Source organism: Felis catus, chromosome C1, assembly GCF_018350175.1.
Source record: "Felis catus isolate Fca126 chromosome C1, F.catus_Fca126_mat1.0, whole genome shotgun sequence".
Taxonomy (NCBI): Eukaryota; Metazoa; Chordata; class Mammalia; order Carnivora; family Felidae; genus Felis; species Felis catus.
The window spans coordinates 198,587,829-198,606,126 of NC_058375.1; the positions used below are offsets into that span (position 1 = coordinate 198,587,829).

The 18,298-nt window shown below is 36.1% G+C and overlaps 1 protein-coding gene and 1 pseudogene across 5 annotated transcripts in view; one reads left to right on the plus strand and one right to left on the minus strand.

The window, feature by feature from the left end:
* Positions 1-18,298, plus strand: part of SPAG16 (sperm associated antigen 16) — a 997,079-nt gene that overhangs the window by 632,932 nt on the left and 345,849 nt on the right. The gene's annotated exons all lie outside the window — the stretch shown is intronic.
* On the minus strand, positions 6,137-11,885 carry LOC102902312 (annotated as a pseudogene).

The following is an 18,298-nucleotide window of genomic DNA, read 5'->3' on the forward strand; positions in this document are numbered from 1 at the left end:
ATCATGACCTGACCCGAAGTCGGACACTTAACCGACTGAGCCACCCAGGTGCCCCAGCATGGGTATTTTCTTAAACAACTGTAGGAAAATTATCCACATCAGTAAGTTGATATTGATGCAATTATCTAATCTACAGACCTTATTCAAATTTGTCCAACTGCCCCAGTAATGCCTATATAACAAAAGAAAACTTAGGATCATGTGTTTTCATTCAGTTGTACTTTTAGTTCCCTTTCATCTGGAATAGTTCCTCATTCTTTTTTTGTGTCTCATAGTATTGACATTTTGAAACAGTACAAGCCAGTTATCATAGAATGTCCCTCAGTTTGGGTTTGTTTGGTATTTCTTTTTGATTAGATTCACCTTATGAAGCTTTAAAAGGAATACCTCAGAAGTAATGATCTTTTCAGGGAATTATATCAGGAGGCACATGTTGTGTGTGTGTGTGTGTGTGTGTGTGTGTGTGTGTGTGTGTGTGTGTATGTATCATTACTGGTGACGTTGATTTCATCATTGGACTCTGCTAAATCTACTATAGAGTTGTTTATTTCACTTTTTAATTAATAAATATTTTGTTACTTTGAGACTGAAAATATTCTGTGCCTTCTAAAAAATTCATCTACTAATTTTAGCATCCACTGATAATTCTCACTTTTAGTAATTATTATTATGATGGTTATTGATGGTGATTTCCTAATTCCATCTAGTTCTTCATTTATCAGTTGGGTTTCTACTAAAAGGAAGAATTTTCCCTTCTTCCCTGTTTTTCAAATTTATATCAAAGTGAATTCATGTATTTCTATTTTATTCAGTAAGTTATAATTTTTATGTCCTTAGTTTAATACTAAAATTTTTCCATTCTTGGATAATGAAAGCTCCTTCATGGTGGCCACAGTGCCCTTTTGACATGTCCACATTCTTCTCTAAACACCTCCCTCACTTCTAGCACAAGAGATTTCAGGCTCCTCTTGTACTTTTTTTGTTGTAACATTGGAATCAGCCTTTTTTTCTAGAAGTCCTAGTTCCTTTTAATGGAGAATGTTATTAGAGATCAAGATCTGGGTTCTACTTGTTCTACTTTCTCTACTACTAGGAGATAATTGCTCCTTGTCCTTTTCAGAAAATAGAGCTAGAAATAGCTATAACGATGAATATATGCACCCGCACACACACACACACACACACCCCTACCTGTATCCATCTATACAGCTAACTAGCCGTATTAAAAACTATGGATTCACACTGATACCTCTAGTTCCAATTCAATGATAGAATTCATTCTATTTTCCATGTTTAAAACTCTTCTCTCTACCAATGACAAATATAATCCCCATATTTATAATATATTTACTTATATGCTCAATCTTTTAATGTACAGAAAATAGTTTCACTATTACTAACCCAGGCCTTGATGGAAAGAAAGCATACTAATTAGTATTCAATATTTGTTTAGAGTTCTTTTTTTCTTTAGCCTGAAGGCATACAACCCAACTACTACCGTGTTTAACAGTTTTTGGAGTTAGATGTCCCCCCATCTCCCATTAGTTGGTGTTACTTATTCAAATGTTATTTATTTGAAATATGTTGGGTCATTTATTTCTGTTTGTGTTCAGTTGTAGGATTTTCTACCCTTTTTTATTTGTTTTATTTATTTCCTTTCTTCTTTTTTTGAGTCTCTTAAACATTAACATTCCAAAAGTCAGAATTGATTAAATTCTATTTACCTTCTTTGTGTTTTCTGTTGGTTTAGTTTCTTTTATAATTTATAGCTCTATATTTTTAAGCAGAGGATTTAATTAATTAACTAATTCAGGCATATTCTTGGATAGTGTTTAAGACTATATAATTTTTTTGATTGCTTCTTCATGTCTCATGTATATATAGCACACATACACAGATGTACATGTATGTGTCTTAGTGTTTTCATTTTTATTCTTTCTAATATATCCTTTGATTTTATTTTGTATTTCCACATTCACTCAAGAATTGTTTAATAAACACTTTTTGTTTTTTCTAGTTAAAATGACCTTTTAATCTTTTTAAAAATTTTAAGTAATTTTTAGTTTTTTTATGTATTAGAACTTTACTGTGTACAAATTTTAATTATGAAGTTTATTTTTGTGACTTAATATATGATCAGATTTTATGGCTGTCCCATGAGTGCCTGAGAAGGTACAATCACTATTTTCCTGGGTGTAAATTTCTGTATAAACATAATATCTACCTTACTGGTTAGGTTCTCTAGGACTTCTGTATCCTGTCCTTGTGTCTACTTGATTTATCTCACACTAATTCTGATGTATTAGCATTTCCTAAAATTAATATGTTTTTTCTATGTCTTTTTATATCTCTTGTAGTTTTTGCTTACAAAGGCATTGCTGTGTTATTTTGGTACATAGATATTCACAATTGTTAGAACTTTACTGTGAACTGAGGCTTTTAGCATTAAAAACAATAATTCCCACATTTAACACAGTGCAAAGTTTATTTTATTTGATATTAGTATTGGCTTTTCTTTATTATTCTTTCTAGAAGCCAGGTATTTCTTTGCCCATCTCTTTATATTTAGACTTTCTGAATTATTTTAAGTGTATGTCTTGTATACAGAATATATTTGGGTTTTGCTTTGTCAGCCAAATTGAAAATCATTTCCTTTTAATAGATGAGTTAAGCGATTCATTCACATTTATTCATATGTGAAATGTTTTATTGTAACTCTCATTTTATATAATAACTACTATGTATATTGTATTTTCTATACTTGTGGTATGTGAAGTGGTTTTGGGGCTCTTTTTATTAAAAAATAATTCTTTTGGTGTTTAGGAAAGACTGTATTTTTGTTCTGTAGGCTTTTTACTTATTTTTTAAATTTTTAAATTTCCCTGCTTTTTTTTTAACATGTTGCGATGTTATTTGTGGTTTTGATGACACACTTTTAACTCCAACCTATTGCCTACACAACAGTAGCTTCCCTCTTCCTTCTCCCTTCTCATCTCATTTTTAGTTGCATTATTTCTACTCTGTCAGAACATACAACACATACTATGTAGCATATATCATAAAACATTATTATTTCACCATTCACCTCAGTTTTTATTGTTAAATCTACAATTAAATATATTAAAAGCTCACCAGTATTCTTATTGCTGAAGTGTCCCCATTCATCTCTTAATTGGATTTGAGAATATAAAACTACTTTTCACTGTTGATCCTTGAATGAAAACTTAGCTGACTATAAAATCCATGGTTCACATTTTCTTTCCCTGTATTATTTTAAAATGCTATTCTACTGGTGTGTTATTTTGTATGTAGTTTTTTTAGAATTCTGATGCCAACTAATTATCTTGCCTTTGTTATCTACCTGTTTACCTATTAATTATTGGCTGGAGTCCACAGAGTTATCTTTTTTTATTTAGTAAAATTATAAAATTTTGTATTTTTACTATGATATCACTTTGAATTGATCATTACTAATCAATTTTCACTGTTATGCAGTGAGCTCCTTCCGTATGTAGATTCAGGACTTCTAAGTTTCTCCTCTAAATTTCTTTTTCCATCAAAGTGTTCAGCAGTAAAAAGGGCCTTCATATCCACTTTTGTTATAGGGCAGTTATGATGAAATGCAGCCTGTTTTTACTTTTTAATATAGTGTGTTTAAAAAAATGTCTTAAAATGTATACTTGTTAACAGAAAAATCTCTTGAGGATAGTCAGCTAACATAAAAGAATGGATTTTTAAATCAGATTTAACAAGAATCAGAGATCTTACCTGGTATGAAGTTTTACTAAATAATATGAATAAAAGCTCAAAGTAGAGAGAGGGGGTCTGACATACCAAAGGCAGCTAAACACATTAGTCTACATACATTTGGTCTGACATACCAAAGGCAGTCTAAACACATTAGACATGTATTTCTAGCCAAGAATTGTAGATAAGGTTACTGAATAGAGATCTTGAGATAACCTCATGCCCTAGAAACATTTAAATTATGAAACACCTCCATTTAATAGCTCCAATACTTGTATCATTGACATCACATTTTCCAGGGAGCTAAGCCTCATGGATCCTGGGTTCTATAGTTGACCCTTACCTAGAACATCCTGTGAAGTACATTTTACAGATGAATTTTCTTCTTCCTAGAAAATATCAATAGTTTGTATATCCAAATGTTCAGTTAACAAGGAAGTTGAATTGGGTCACTGACCAACATTCTTTTCCCTAGGAGCACTCAACTCCATAAAGGAAATGCTATGACCTGAATATTTGTATTGCTCTAAGATTCATATTTTGAAATTCTAACCCCACGAAGTGATAATATTATTAGATGGGGCCTTTTGGAGATGATTAGGTATTAGGGGTGGAACCCTCACACTTGGGATTAGTGCTCTTACAAAAGACCTCATAAAAGACCTTACAATGCTCCCTGGCCTCTTCTATCATGTGAAGATACAACAGAAAGTCTGAGGGCCAAAAAAAGGTCTTTGCCAAATCATGCTGGCCCCTGATCTCAGACTCCCAGCCTCTACAACTTTGAGAAATAAATATCTGTTATTTATAAGCTACCCAGTCTGTGGTGCTTTGCTATAGCAACCCAAACATACCAAGGTAGGAGTTAATGTGCTGTAGACCAGGTGCTTTCATTCTTTCCTTTCAGAAATATGATGTGACTTTTCATTTTTATATTTTTCTGTTTTCTAAAATATTAGGTATTGAATGGATAACTAGAGGAAAAATAGTGTAATGGAAGTGAGAAGTGTATCCTAGTCATTTAGACTATGGAGTTAGAACCATAGAATCATGGTTGCAGCACTGGTCTGTGTTCGTATACATTGCAGATTTCATACCTGGAGGTTCATTCAGCTGAAGAAATAATTCAGTGGCCTAGCAGCTTAGGTAATTGATGTTATCCATGGTATTAGAAGAAGAACTGAGATTTTTATTCAGGCCATTTGAAAATTAGAGGACAATGGAGATGTTTTATATATGTATAATGCTGAGATATACTATGTAGATAGAGATAGAGGTATCTCCATGTGATTCACATATACATATGTCCATATAGGTTACCTTATTTTATTTACAATAAATCAAAGTTATGGATATATATACTGCTTATCTGAACATAAACAACTATTATACTTCTCTGTTACTCCCTAATTCAATGTAGAGTAAGAATTATGACATATTATTGTCCTATTTTCTGACCAGATGTATTTTTTGAATCACTACCTCAGAGTTTTGTCTTCTCTGTGGCTTCCATCTCATGTCGACATTTTCTTGATGTTTTCTAATTTCTTTAAAATAATTTACTACCAAGTAAATAATAACAATCCTTACATTTGTATAATTTTTAATTTATTAATCACTAGAAAATTCTAGAAACAATGCTCTGTAATTATCTAATAAATAAATTTGAGAAATTCTGTAAATATCACCTTAGTCATTTCATTTCACACAACACCATTTACTTTCTGATACCAAGCTATAGTTTTTCCCAATCAATTCTGGTTGCTTACTGAGATTCTCTGAAGTCACTACCAGCCCTGGACAACTTAATAGATGGCCTTTTTTCAGACTTTTATTCACAGGTGTTTGCTGTTTGTTGACTTTTTTGAAAAACTCAAATTGTAAACTTTGATTACAAATTAAAAATGACGTTCTTAAAAATCTAAACTTGAGCATATATGAAACAATTTAAAACTGTTAAAGGTGTGTTGAGAAAAAACAGGTTTAAAGAAGACATCTTTAGGTAAAAATAATAAAAATGCATAGATAATGCAGATAGTTCTATTTATCTGCTCAATGGGCAAAAAGCAAGCACTTGAGGTCTTCAACTCAAATCTTGTGTTCATTTCTTATTGCTAAAATTTCATTTCTTCCTGTTAGATGACTAAACCTGATGATAGTATAGATGATAATCCTCAGGTGCAGACGAATTCTTAGCTGATGGATTGGCTATGTTGTCTCTTTGCTATCCTGTGGTTTAGGGTTTTCTGAGCATCTTTGTAGGTAATTGAAGTTGCAGTGGTACCAGCGTTGAGGTGGCTGCTGACCTTGGATCTCATCTCCTTGATTTTCTTTATCTTCTTCATTGCTGTCCTGCCTAGGTTGTCTTTGGCAAGGAGGACCCTTTGGTTTAACTGACTGAGTCACCCAGGCATCCAAGGAGGACCTTTTGGGAATCATGGTCTATAATCCTGAGCATATTCTATCTCACTGGCATATCTTGTTCTCTTGCACCCTGGTTGTTAACACCTTCCATCATTTCTCCCTGAACAGGAGTGTTGGAAGATTGTGGTCCAAGCCCATGAGGTCTCTGCCTGAAGCAAGGTGGAAAACATCTGCAGTAGGGCCAGTGCTGTTGAACCTGGCCTTCAGGAGCTTCCAATCCAACTCCTTTCCCCACTCTCATTATTCTGGTAATTCTGTTGGGAATTATGTGGGGGACCTCTGCCATGTGAAGAGCCTTTGTAATGGTTATTGTCTGCTGCATACTTACTGCCTTGCACTGGAGCTCCACCAGAGCCTGTCACATTTGCTGCTTCCACATCCTTTTCGCCTTGAGCAATGTCAAACTCCATAGTCTCTCCATCTCCTACACTGAGAACACACTTCCTGGTGTCATTCTTCTTTATGGCAGTCTGATGCACAAATACTTCTTCCTTCTCGTCATTTGTATTGATAGCTGTTTCTTACATTGAACCATTTTACTGTTCCCCAAACCTTTATTGTGATGACCATCTTGTCCCCTATAGCAGGCACAGCAGATGTGAGGCTGCTCTGGCCTCGGCTGCACTGTCCATGGTTCTGAGCTTTGTGTGGGCAGCCCCGAGAGCAGGTGGTAGCTGGGTCTCCGCCTCACTGGGGCCAGCTGGGGCAGCTGAGGCTCTTCCAGGGGTGTGATGGTAACTAGGCTGGTTACTGCTAGGGGCTACTCAGGGCTGGTAGATGGCTTTTAAGAAAGGAACAAACCACTCTTATCCATTATTCCCCATTGGTAATATATAAGGAGAATTTAGTAGTTTAGACATTTTCTAAAGTAAAAATATTTAACAGAAATTTGAAAAAGCTTGCTCGGTGACTAGAAAGGAACAGTTAAGAAGTTAAATTAAGATTGGTTGTATTAAAGGTAGTCTTAATTTTGATCATTTGAGCAGAAACATCTCTCCTTTTCCTTCAACATTTGGCATTTTTGATCTGGATTATATGAATGATAGCCTCATCTCCTTACCCACATTTTTTTTAAATTAAAGCTGCTTTTCATTTTTTTTAACCTCTCTTATGCTCTCTGATTTGTAATAGTCTCTCTAGTTTTGTTTCAGAAACTACGGTGCTTTTTTAGAGAAAATAATATATATAAATTAATTATTATGGTTATAAATATCTATATCTTGTTATAGATATATATCATTATAGATATATTCCTATTCTTAGTTATGCTTATACTGATTTAAATTATGATATTTAAGATACATGATTAGAAATATTTTTTATTCACATAGTATCATTTTTGTGATATGTCTCAAAATCAGATTTTGCCATTGTACATTCTGTGGCCTCCATGCTAGGTAGTTGGGGACTAGCAGACTGCCTCAGAGCCATTTTAAGTTTACTGCAAGAAAGCTGGGACAGCCGTGGGGAGTCCTGAGGGCCAGAATCCCATGAGGGTAAGACTTGTCTGACATAGAGTTAATTTTTAAAGAGAAGTTATATAACATACCTCAAATCATAAAGAAAAAGAAAAAAGAAATTTAAAAAAATTATACTTTGGTAACATACATTTTATGGAAATATCATTTGAAAAATATATAAAATAGCTTTAAGATATGTTTTATATCAGTATCAAGGAATAGAGTTGATGGGAATAAAGAATGTATAATTGTTAGATTTTATTTATATACATTTCAGATAGATTTTTTTATTTAAAAAAAAATTTTTTTTAATCTTTATTTACTTTTGAGAGAGAGAGACAGTGTGTGAGCAGGGGAGGAGCAGAGAGAGAGGGAGACACAGAATCTGAAGCAGGCTCCAGGCTCTGAGCTGTGAGCATAGAGCCCGATGCAGGGCTCGAACTCATGAACTGTGAGATCATGACCTGAGCCAAAGTCGGACACTCAACCGACTGAGCCACCCAGGCACCCCGAGATTTTTTTATTCTTGAAAGGCATCAGTAAAATTACCCTACTTCATGCTTTTCTATGTTCCGTATTATATTATCAAAACTTGTACCAATTGCATTACAACATTTTGTTTGTTTTAGTAAGAGAGAAAGGGCTGTCTTCCTTAGAAACACCATGATTGTCTCTATCACCAAGAAGAGGGGTGAAAGAAATTCTAGTCAAATTTTCTTTAGCTCCATGTATTTAAGAATCATCTGATGATGTTGGGTTTGTGTGCAGACTCCTGGACCCCATATCAAGAAATTCTAATTAAGTTTATGTTGAAGATCCTAGGAATGTGTATTTTAACAAGTATCCCCAGTAGTTCTGATTAAGGCGATTTTCTTTTTTCTTTTTAATTTATTTACTTAAATTCAACTTAGTTAACATATAGTGTAGTATTGGTTTCAGGAGGAGAACCCAGTGATTCATCACTTATATAGAACGTCCCGTGCTTATCCCAACAAATGCCCTCCTTAATGCCCATCATCCATTTAGCCCACCCCCCCCATCTCCCCTCCAACAACCCTCAGTTTGTTCTCTGTATTTAAAAGTCTTTTAGGGTTTGCCTCTCTCTCTGTTTTTATCTTATTTTTCCTTCCCTGCCTCTATGCTCAGCTGTTGCATTTCTTGCAAAATCATTAGTTATTTGTCTTTCTCTGACTTATTTCACTTAGTATCATACACTCTAGTTCCATCCATGTTGTTGTAAATGGCAAGACTTCATTCTTCTTGATCATAAAGTGATTTTCTAAACACACTTTGAGAAACACTGTCCTCGCCCTTTGTCTAAATGATCTGATTTGAGGAACTTGGGTAAAACACAGAGGTGAAGCTTCAAGTTACCATATTCTTATCCAGCACTTGATATAATTGATATTGTTTAAGTAATTGATATTACCCATGAAATTAGAGAAACAGCTAAGGACTCTTATTAAGTCCCCAAACAGTATATGTAATCTATATATGTATATATGTAAAAATATTTTATGTATATGCACACATATACATAGTTTACTTCATTCTCATTACAATAAATCAGAATTCCTGATCTGTGTATTGAATATGTGAATATAAAATCTGACAGCAATTGATACAAGAGCATCAGAAGTAGAGTTCGTTTATGAGATAAAAGCGATGATGAGAACACCAGCCTAACAGGTGAGTATCCTAGTAAGGAACTGAGGAGTTAAGCAGGAGCATGGGAAGAGGACTATTAGCTGAATTAACACTTCCAAATTCACATGTTGAAGCCCTAACCCCCAATACCTCAGAATTTGACTGGGTTCAGAGACAGAGCCTTCAAAAAGGTAACTGAGGTTAAATGAGGTCTTATGGGTAGGCCCTAACCCAATATAACTGGTGTCTTTATAAGAATTGGAAATCTGGACAGAGACACCAGGGATGCACACCCACAGAAGAAAGACCATGGGAAACATAATGGGAAGGTAACCATCTGCAAAGCAGGGAGAGAGTTTTCAGAAGAAACCAATTCTACAATACCCTTATCTCGAACTTCCAGGCTCCTGAACTGTGAGAAAATAAATTTCCATTATGTAAGCTACCCAATTTGTGACATTTTGTTTTGGCAGCCCTAGCAAACTAATTCAAATTTTGGTACCAAGAAAGGAGTGCTGCTATAATAAATACCTAAAATGTAGAAGTGGCTTTGGAACTGCATGATGGGTAGAGAATGGAAGAGCACTGAGGTGCATGCCAGAAGAGCCTCGATTTCCCTGGGGAGACTTTTGGTAGGAATATGGATACTAAAGGTCCTTCTGAGGAGGTCTTAGATGAAAATGAGGAACACGTATTTGGACACTGAAGGAAACACAGTCCTTGTGATAAAGCAGCACAAAACTTGACTGAACTGTGTCCTAATGTTTTGTGAAAAGCAGTAACTGACAAAGTTGGATATTTAGCTGTGAAGATTTCTTAGCAAAGTGTTGGGGACGTGGCCTGGTTTCTCCTTGCTGTTTATAGTATAATGTGAGAAAAGAGAGATTAAATGAAGAAGAGATTGTTAAGCCAAAAGTAACAAGAACTTGAAGATCTGGAAGATTCTCAGTCTATCCATATTTCAAAAAATGAATATATTTCATAAAAATAAAAAGCTTCTGCAAACAAAGGAAACAATCAGCAAAACTAAAAGGCAACCAACAGAATGGGAAAATATATTTGCAAATGGCATATCAGATAAAGGGTTAGTATCCAAAATCTATAAAGAACTTATCAAATTCAACACCCAAAAAATAAATGATCCAGTGAAGAAATGGGCAAAAGACATGAATAGACGCTTCTCCAAAGAAGACATCTAGATGCCAACTGACACATGAAAAAATGCTCAACATCACGCATCATCAAGTAAATACAAATCAAAACCACAAGGAGATACCACCTCACACCTGTCAGAATGGTTAACATTAACAACTCAGGCAACAACAAATGTTGGCGAGGATGTGGAGAAAGAGGATCTCTTTTGCACTGCTGGTGGGAATGCAAACTGCTGCAGCAGTTTCCATACTGGAAAACAGTATGGAGGTTCTTCAAAAAACTAAAAATAGAACTACCCTACGACCCAGCAATTACACTACTAGCCATTTATCCAGGGGATACAGGTATGCTGTTTCGAAGGAGCACATGCACCCCAATGTTTGTAGCAGCACTATCAACAATAGCCAAAGTATGGAAAGAGCTCAAATATCCATCGATGGATGAATGGCTAAAGAAGATGTGGTGTATATATACAATGGAGTATTGCTCGGCAAGCAAAAAGAATGAAATGTTGTCATTTACAACTACATGGATGAAACTAGAGGGTATTATGCTAAGTGAAATTAGTCAGAGAAAGACAAAAATCATATGACTTCACTCATATGAGGACTTTAAGACACAGAACAGATGAATACAAGGGAAGGGAGACAAAATAATATAAAAATAGGGAGGGGACAAAACATAAGAGACTCTTAAATATGGAGAACAAACAGAGGGTTATTGGAGGGGTTGTGGGGGGGTGGGCTAAATTGGTAAGGAGCGTTAAGGAATCTACTCCTGAAATCATTGTTGTACTATACACTAACTAATTTGGATGTAAATTAAAAAAAAATGAGAATGATTGGCTGGTTAGTAATTCCAATGATGGTCTGGATAGTAATTCCATAAAGAGATAGGGGGTATGACTCATGGATCTAATCAGCCCTCAGTAGAAGCCAAGGATAGAGATAGGATTACAACTGCAGAGACACTTCCAGCTTAGACTAAAGAGGAGAGAGATGGAGCAAAATGAAGAAAGGCCATTGAACTTCTGGGATTTTATGGGTCAGGACCATAGCTGTGAACCCACATGTGATCCTCCAGGAAAAGGGAAGAATAACCCTGAAGGCCGGGTGGTTTCCTCCTCAGTTTCAGAATAAGGCTACCTCCTCAGTTATTGCTGCAATAATGTCTTAATTGATCTAGTCATATATGGTGTGCCTGATACCCATCTTTTCTCATATTGTAGCCCTAGCGATTTTCCAAAGTGCATTCTGATTTTGTATCCAATTCCATCTACTCCAGTTTAAGAACTATAAATTGCTTCACTTTGCTCTTCAAAAATTTAAAACATCTTAATATGATCTGTAAGACCTCAAATCACCGGCCTTTGCTTGCATCTCCAACCACATCTCTTTCTTTATCTGTGTGGCCCCATCCAGCTGGTTTTCCCATAGTCCTCATTCTCATCATGTTTATCTTCTACTGGGCTTCTGCATGTCTTGTTCTCTCTACTTAGAATGGACCTCCTACGTTTCTTTGCCTAGTTAACACCTACCAATCCTTTAATTCTCAGCATTAAAGTCACCTCCTCAGGGAAGCTTGACTAAGTAAAATTTCACTGTTTCACTCATAGAACTGTGAATTCTTCACAACACTGTAAGCTCCACAAGGCAGGAACCATGTCTGTGTGTGTTCACATTTGTATCCTTACAGACGTGCACTTAACTCCAAGTAGGAACCTAAAAAATATATATATTTTTAATATAATTTATTGTCAAGTTAGCTAACATACAGTGTATATAGTGTGCTCTTGGCTTCAGGGGTAGATTCCCATGATTCACCATTTATATACCACACCCAGTGTTCATCCCAGCAAGTGCCCTTCTCAATGCCCATCACCCAATTTCACCTCTCCCCAGCAGCCCCCCCAATGGTTTGCCTGCCTCTCTGTTTGAAACTATTTTTCCCCTTCCCTTTCCCCATGGTCTTTTGTTAAGTTTCTCAAGTTCCACATATGAGTGAAAACATATGATTCTGACTTATTTCACTTAGCATAATACCCTCCAGTTCCATCCATGTTGTTGCAAATAGCAGGATTTCATTCTTTCTCATTGCCAAGTCATATTCCCTTGTATATATAAACCACAACTTCTGTATCCATTCATCAGTTGATGGACATTTGGGTTCCTTCCATAATTTGGCTATTGTTGAAAGTGGTGCTATAAACATTTGGGGTACATGTGTAACTATGAGTCAGCACTCCTATGTATACTTTGGATAAATTTATAGTAGTACTATTGCTGGGTCATAAGGTAGTCTATTTTTAATTTTTTGAGGAATTTCCACACTGTTTTCCAGAATGGCTGCACCAGTCTGCATTCCCACCAACAGTGCAAGAAGATTCCCGTTTCTCCACATCCTCACCAACATCTGTTGTTTCCTGTGTTGTTAATTTTATCCACTCTGACTGGTATGAGATGGTTTCTCAGTGTGGTTTTGATTTGTATTTCCCTGATGGTGAGTGATGTTGAGCATTTTTTCATGTATTTGTTGGCCATCTGGATGTCTTCTTTGGAAAAGTGTCTATTCATGTCTTGTGCCCATCCCATTTCTTCACTGGGTTGTTTTCCAGGTGTCGAGTTTGGTAAGTTTTTTACAGATTTGGATACTAACCCTTTATATGATATGTCACTTGCCAATATCTTCTTGCATTCTGTCAGTTCCCTTTTAGTTCTGTTGATTGTTTCCTTTGCACTGCAGTAGCTTTTTATCTTGATGAAGTCCCAATAGTTCATTTTGCTTTTATTTCCCTGGCCTTCAGAGATGTGTTGAGTAAGAAGGTACTGTGGCTGAGGTCAAAGAGGTTGTTGCCTGTTTTCTCCTCTAGGGTTTTGATGGTTTCCTGTCTCATATTTAGGTATTTCATCAATTTTGAGGTTATTTTTATGTATGGGGTAAGAAAGTGGTCCAGTTTCATTCTTCGGCATGTTTCTGTCCAGTTCTTCCAGCACCATTTGCTAGAGAGAATGTCTTTTTTCCATTGGATACTCTTTCCTGCCTTGTCAAAGATTAGTTGGCCATACACTTGTGGGTCCAATTTTGGGTTCTCTAATCTATTCCATTGGTCTATATGTCTATTTTTGTGCCAATACCATACTGCCTTCATGATTACAGCTTTGTAGTAGAGGTTAAAGTCCGGGATTGTGTTGCCTCCCATGTTGGTTTTCTTTTTCAACATTTCTTTGGCTATTCGAGGACTTTTGTGGTTCCATATAAATTTTATGTTTGTTTGTTCTAGCTCTGAGAAGAATTCCAGTGCAATTTTGATCGGGATTGCATTGAATGTGTAGATTGCTTTGGGTAGTATTGACATTGTAACAATATTTGTTCTTCCAATCCATGAGCATAGAATACTTTTCCACTTCTTTGAGTCTTCTTCAATTTCTTTCATAAGTTTTCCATAGTTGTTGGTATATAGATCTTCTACATATTTCATTAGGTTTATTCCTAGGTATTTTATGGTTCTTGGTACAATTGTAAATGGGATCGATTTCTTGATTTCTCTTCTTGTTACTTCATTATTGGTGTATAGAAATGAAACCAATTTCTGTACATTGATTTTGTATCCTGTGACTTTGCTGAATTCATGTATCAGTTCTAGCAGCTTTTTGGTGGAGTCTTTTGGGTTTTCTATGTAGAATATTATGTCATCTGCCAAAAGTGAAACTGACTTCTTCTTTGCCAATTTGGATGCCTTTATTGTCTGATTGCTGAGGCTAGGATTTCCACACCATGTTACAAAACAGTGGTGAGGGGACGCCTGGGTGGTTCCGTTGGTTAAGAGTCCAACTTCGGCTCAGGTCATGATTTCGCAGTTTGTGAATTTGAGCCCCATGTCAGGCTCTGTGCTGACAGCTCAGAGCCTGGAGCCTGCTTCGGATTCTGTGTCTCCCTCTCTCTCTGCCCCTCCCCCACTTGTGTTCTGTCTCTCTCTGTCTCTCAAAAATGAATAAATGTAAAAAATAAATAAATAAATAAATAAATAAATAAATAAATAAATAAAACAGTGGTGATAATAGACACCCCTGTCGTGTTCTTGGTCTTAGGGGGAAAGCTTTCAGTTTTTCGCCATTGGGGATGATATTGGCTGTGGGCCTTTTATATATGGCTTTTATGATGGTAAGGTATGTTCCTTCTATTCGGACTTTCTTGAGGCTTTTTATTAAGAAAGTCTGCTATATTTTGTCAAGTGCACTATTTTTTCTGCACTATTGATAGGATCATATGGTTCTTATTTTTCCTTCTGTTAATGTGATGTATCATGTTGATTGATTTGCAAATATCGAGCCATTCCTGCAGCTGAGGAATGAATCCCACTTGATCATGGTGAATACTTCTTTTAATGTATTGTTGAATTAGATTTGCTAGTATCTTGTCAAGAATTTTTACATCCATATTCATCAGGGATATTGGCCTGTAATTCTTCTCTCTGGTGGGGTCTCTGGTTTGAGAATCAAGGTAGTGCAGGGTTCATAGAATGAGTCTGGAAGCTTTCCTTCTGTTTCTATTTTTTTTTTAATTTTTTTTTTAACGTTTATTTATTTTTGGGACAGAGAGAGACAGAGCATGAACGGGGGAGGGGCAGAGAGAGAGGGAGACACAGAATCGGAAACAGGCTCCAGGCTCCGAGCCATCAGCCCAGAGCCTGACGCGGGGCTCGAACTCACGGACCGCGAGATTGTGACCTGGCTGAAGTCGGACGCTTAACCGACTGCGCCACCCAGGCGCCCCCCTTCTGTTTCTATTTTTGAAACATTTTGAGAAGAATAGGTATAACACTGTTTTAAATGTCTGGTAGAATTCCCCTGGGAAGCCATCTGGCCCAGATTTTTGATAACTGATTCAATTTCTTCACTGGTTATGGGTTCAAATTTTCTATTTCTTCCCACTTAAGTTTTGGTAGTATGTGGGTTTCTAGGAAGTTGTCTATTTCTCCCAGGTTGTCCAGTTTATTGACATATAATGTTTCATAGTATTCTCTAATAATTATTTGTATTTCTGTGATGTTCATTGTGATCTCTCATTTTTAATTTGTGATTTTATCTATTTGGGTTCTCTCTCTTTTTTGGGTAGGGATTTATCAATTTTGTTTATCTTTTCCAAAAACCACCTCTTAGTAGTACCTTGGTGGCTCAGTCAGTTAAGTGACTGACTGGCTCAGGTCATGATCTCGTGGTTCATAGGTTCAAGCCCTGCATCAGGCTCTGTGCTGAATGCTTGCTTGGAGCCTAGATCCTGCTTCAGATTCTGTGTCTCCTTCTCTCTCTGCCCCTCCCCCCTTGTGCTCTGTCTCTCAAAAATAAATAAATGTAAAAAAAAAACACTTCTTAGATTCATTGTTCTATTCTGTGTTTATTTGTTTTTATTTCTTTGATTCTATATTGTTTATTTCTGCTCTAATCTTTATTATTTATCTTCTTCTGCTGGCTTTGGGGTTTCTTTGCTATTCTGCTTCTGGTTCCTTTCAGTGTGTGGTTAGGTTTGTATTTGTTTTTGTTTTTGTTTTTCCTTATTTCTTGAGATAGGCCCGGATTGCAATGTATTTTCCTCTTAGGACTGCCTTTGCTCCATCCCAAAGGGTTTGAACTGTTGCATTTTCACTTTCATTTGTTTCCATATATTTTTTAATTTCTTCTTTAATTGCCTGGTTGACCCATTCATTCTTTAATAGGATGTTCTTTAACCTCCATGCATTTGGAGGCTTTCCAAACTTTTCTTGTGGTTGATTTCAAGTTTCATATCATTGTGATCTAAACATATGCATGGTATGATCTCAGTTCTTTTATATTTATTGAGGGCTGTTTTGTGACCCAGTACATGGTGTATCTTGGAGAATGTTCCAAGTGCACTCAAGAAGAATGTGTATTCTGCTTTTGGATGAAAAGTTCTGAATATATCTGTCAAGTCCATATGGTCCAGTGTATCATTCAAAGCCATTGCTGCTTTATTGATTTTTGGCCTATATGATCTGTCCATTGTTATAAGTGGAGTATTAAAGTCCCCTGCAGTTACTGTATTCTTATCAGTAAGATTGCTTATGTTTATGATTAATTGATTTATATATTTGGGTACTCTCAAGTTGGAAGCATAAACATTTACAATTATTAGCTCTTTGTGATGGACAGACCCTGTAATTATGATATAATGCCTTTGTTTATCTCTTGTTACAACATTTAGTTTAAACTCTAGTTTGTCTGATGTAAGTATGGTTACTCCAGTTTTCTTTTGACTTCCAGTAGCATGATGGTTATCCGTTCCCTCACATTCAATCTGAAGGTGTCCTCAGTTCTAAAATAAGTCTTTTGTAGACAGCATATAGATGGATCTTGTTGTTTATCCACTCTGATACCCTATGTCTTTTGATTGGCTCATTTAGTTCATTTACATTCAGAGTTATTGAAAGATATGGATTTAGTGTCATTGTGTTATCTGTAGGTTTCATGCTTGTAGTGATGTCTCTGGTCCTTTGTAGTTTCTGCAGCATCATACTCACAGAGTCATCCTTAGGATCTCTTACAGGGCTAGTTTAGTGGTCTTGACCTCCTTCAGTTTTTGTGTGTCTGGGAAAGCCTTTATTTCTCCTTCTATTCTGAATGACAGCTTTGCTGGATAAAGGATTCTTGGCTTCATATTTTTCCTATTCATCACATTGAATAGTTCCTGCCACTCCCTTCTGGCCTTCCAGGTTTCAGGGCACACTTCTGCTACTACCGTTCTGTGTCTGCCCTTATAGTTTAAGGGCCATTTGTCCCTAGCTGCCTTCAGAATTCTCTCTTTATCTTTGTATTTTGTCAGTTTCACTATGACATGCCGTGGAGAAGACATATTCTTGCTAAATCTGAAGGGAGTCCTCTGTGTCTCCTGGGTTTGGATGCCTGTTTTCTTCGCTAGATTAGGGAAATTCTCAGCTATAATGTGTTCAAGTAAACCTTCTGCCCCTTTCTATCTTTTTTCTTCTTCTAGAACTCCTATGGTATGGATATTATTATGTTTCATTGAATCATTTAGTTCTCTAATTCTCCCCTCATTGTCTAGTATTTTCTTTTCTCTCTTTTTCTCAGCTTTATTTTCCATAATTTTATCTTCTCTTTCACTTATTCTTCCCTCTGCTTTCCCCATCCTTGCTGTCACTGCATTTAGTTTATTTTGCACCCCATTTACATTTCTTAATTTGTCGTGACTTTTTCTTAGTTCCTTGATCTCTGCAGCAATAGATTCTCTGCTGTCTTTTTTGCTTTTTTCAAGCTGAGCTATTAATAATCATGACTATTTTTCAAAATTCTTGATCAGACATATTGCTTATATCTGTTTTGAGTAATTCTCTAGCTGTCATTTCTTCCTGGTATTTCTTTTGAGGAGTATTCTTCCATTTCATCATTGTGGCTCGTTTTCTGTCCCTTATGTGTTTGAATAGCTTGTTATGTGTCCTGAACCCATGAGCACTACTATATTAAAGAAGGGTCTTACACTATCCAGGGACTGGCCATTCAGGAGGTGTTTTTGGAGTGCGTTGTATGCTCTGTGTTGTTGTGACTTGGTTGATTTATCTCCCTACTCATAGTGGTGGTATGGACCTTTCACCAGGTGTGCTTTCATTTGTTTGTTGAAGTAACCTTGGAAAAAATGTTAAAAAGGGGGGGTGGTGGGAGAAGCCTTATCCCATACCAAGAGAGAAATGACAGGAAAGGGGAAAAAGAATAGAAAAACAGAAAAATTGACCAGGCAGAGAATCAGAGAAACTATATGGCTTACTCCAGGGAGAGAGAGGAAAATAAAGAAGAAGGAGATACAGAAGAGGTTTAAAAAGAATAGATTAAAAATGT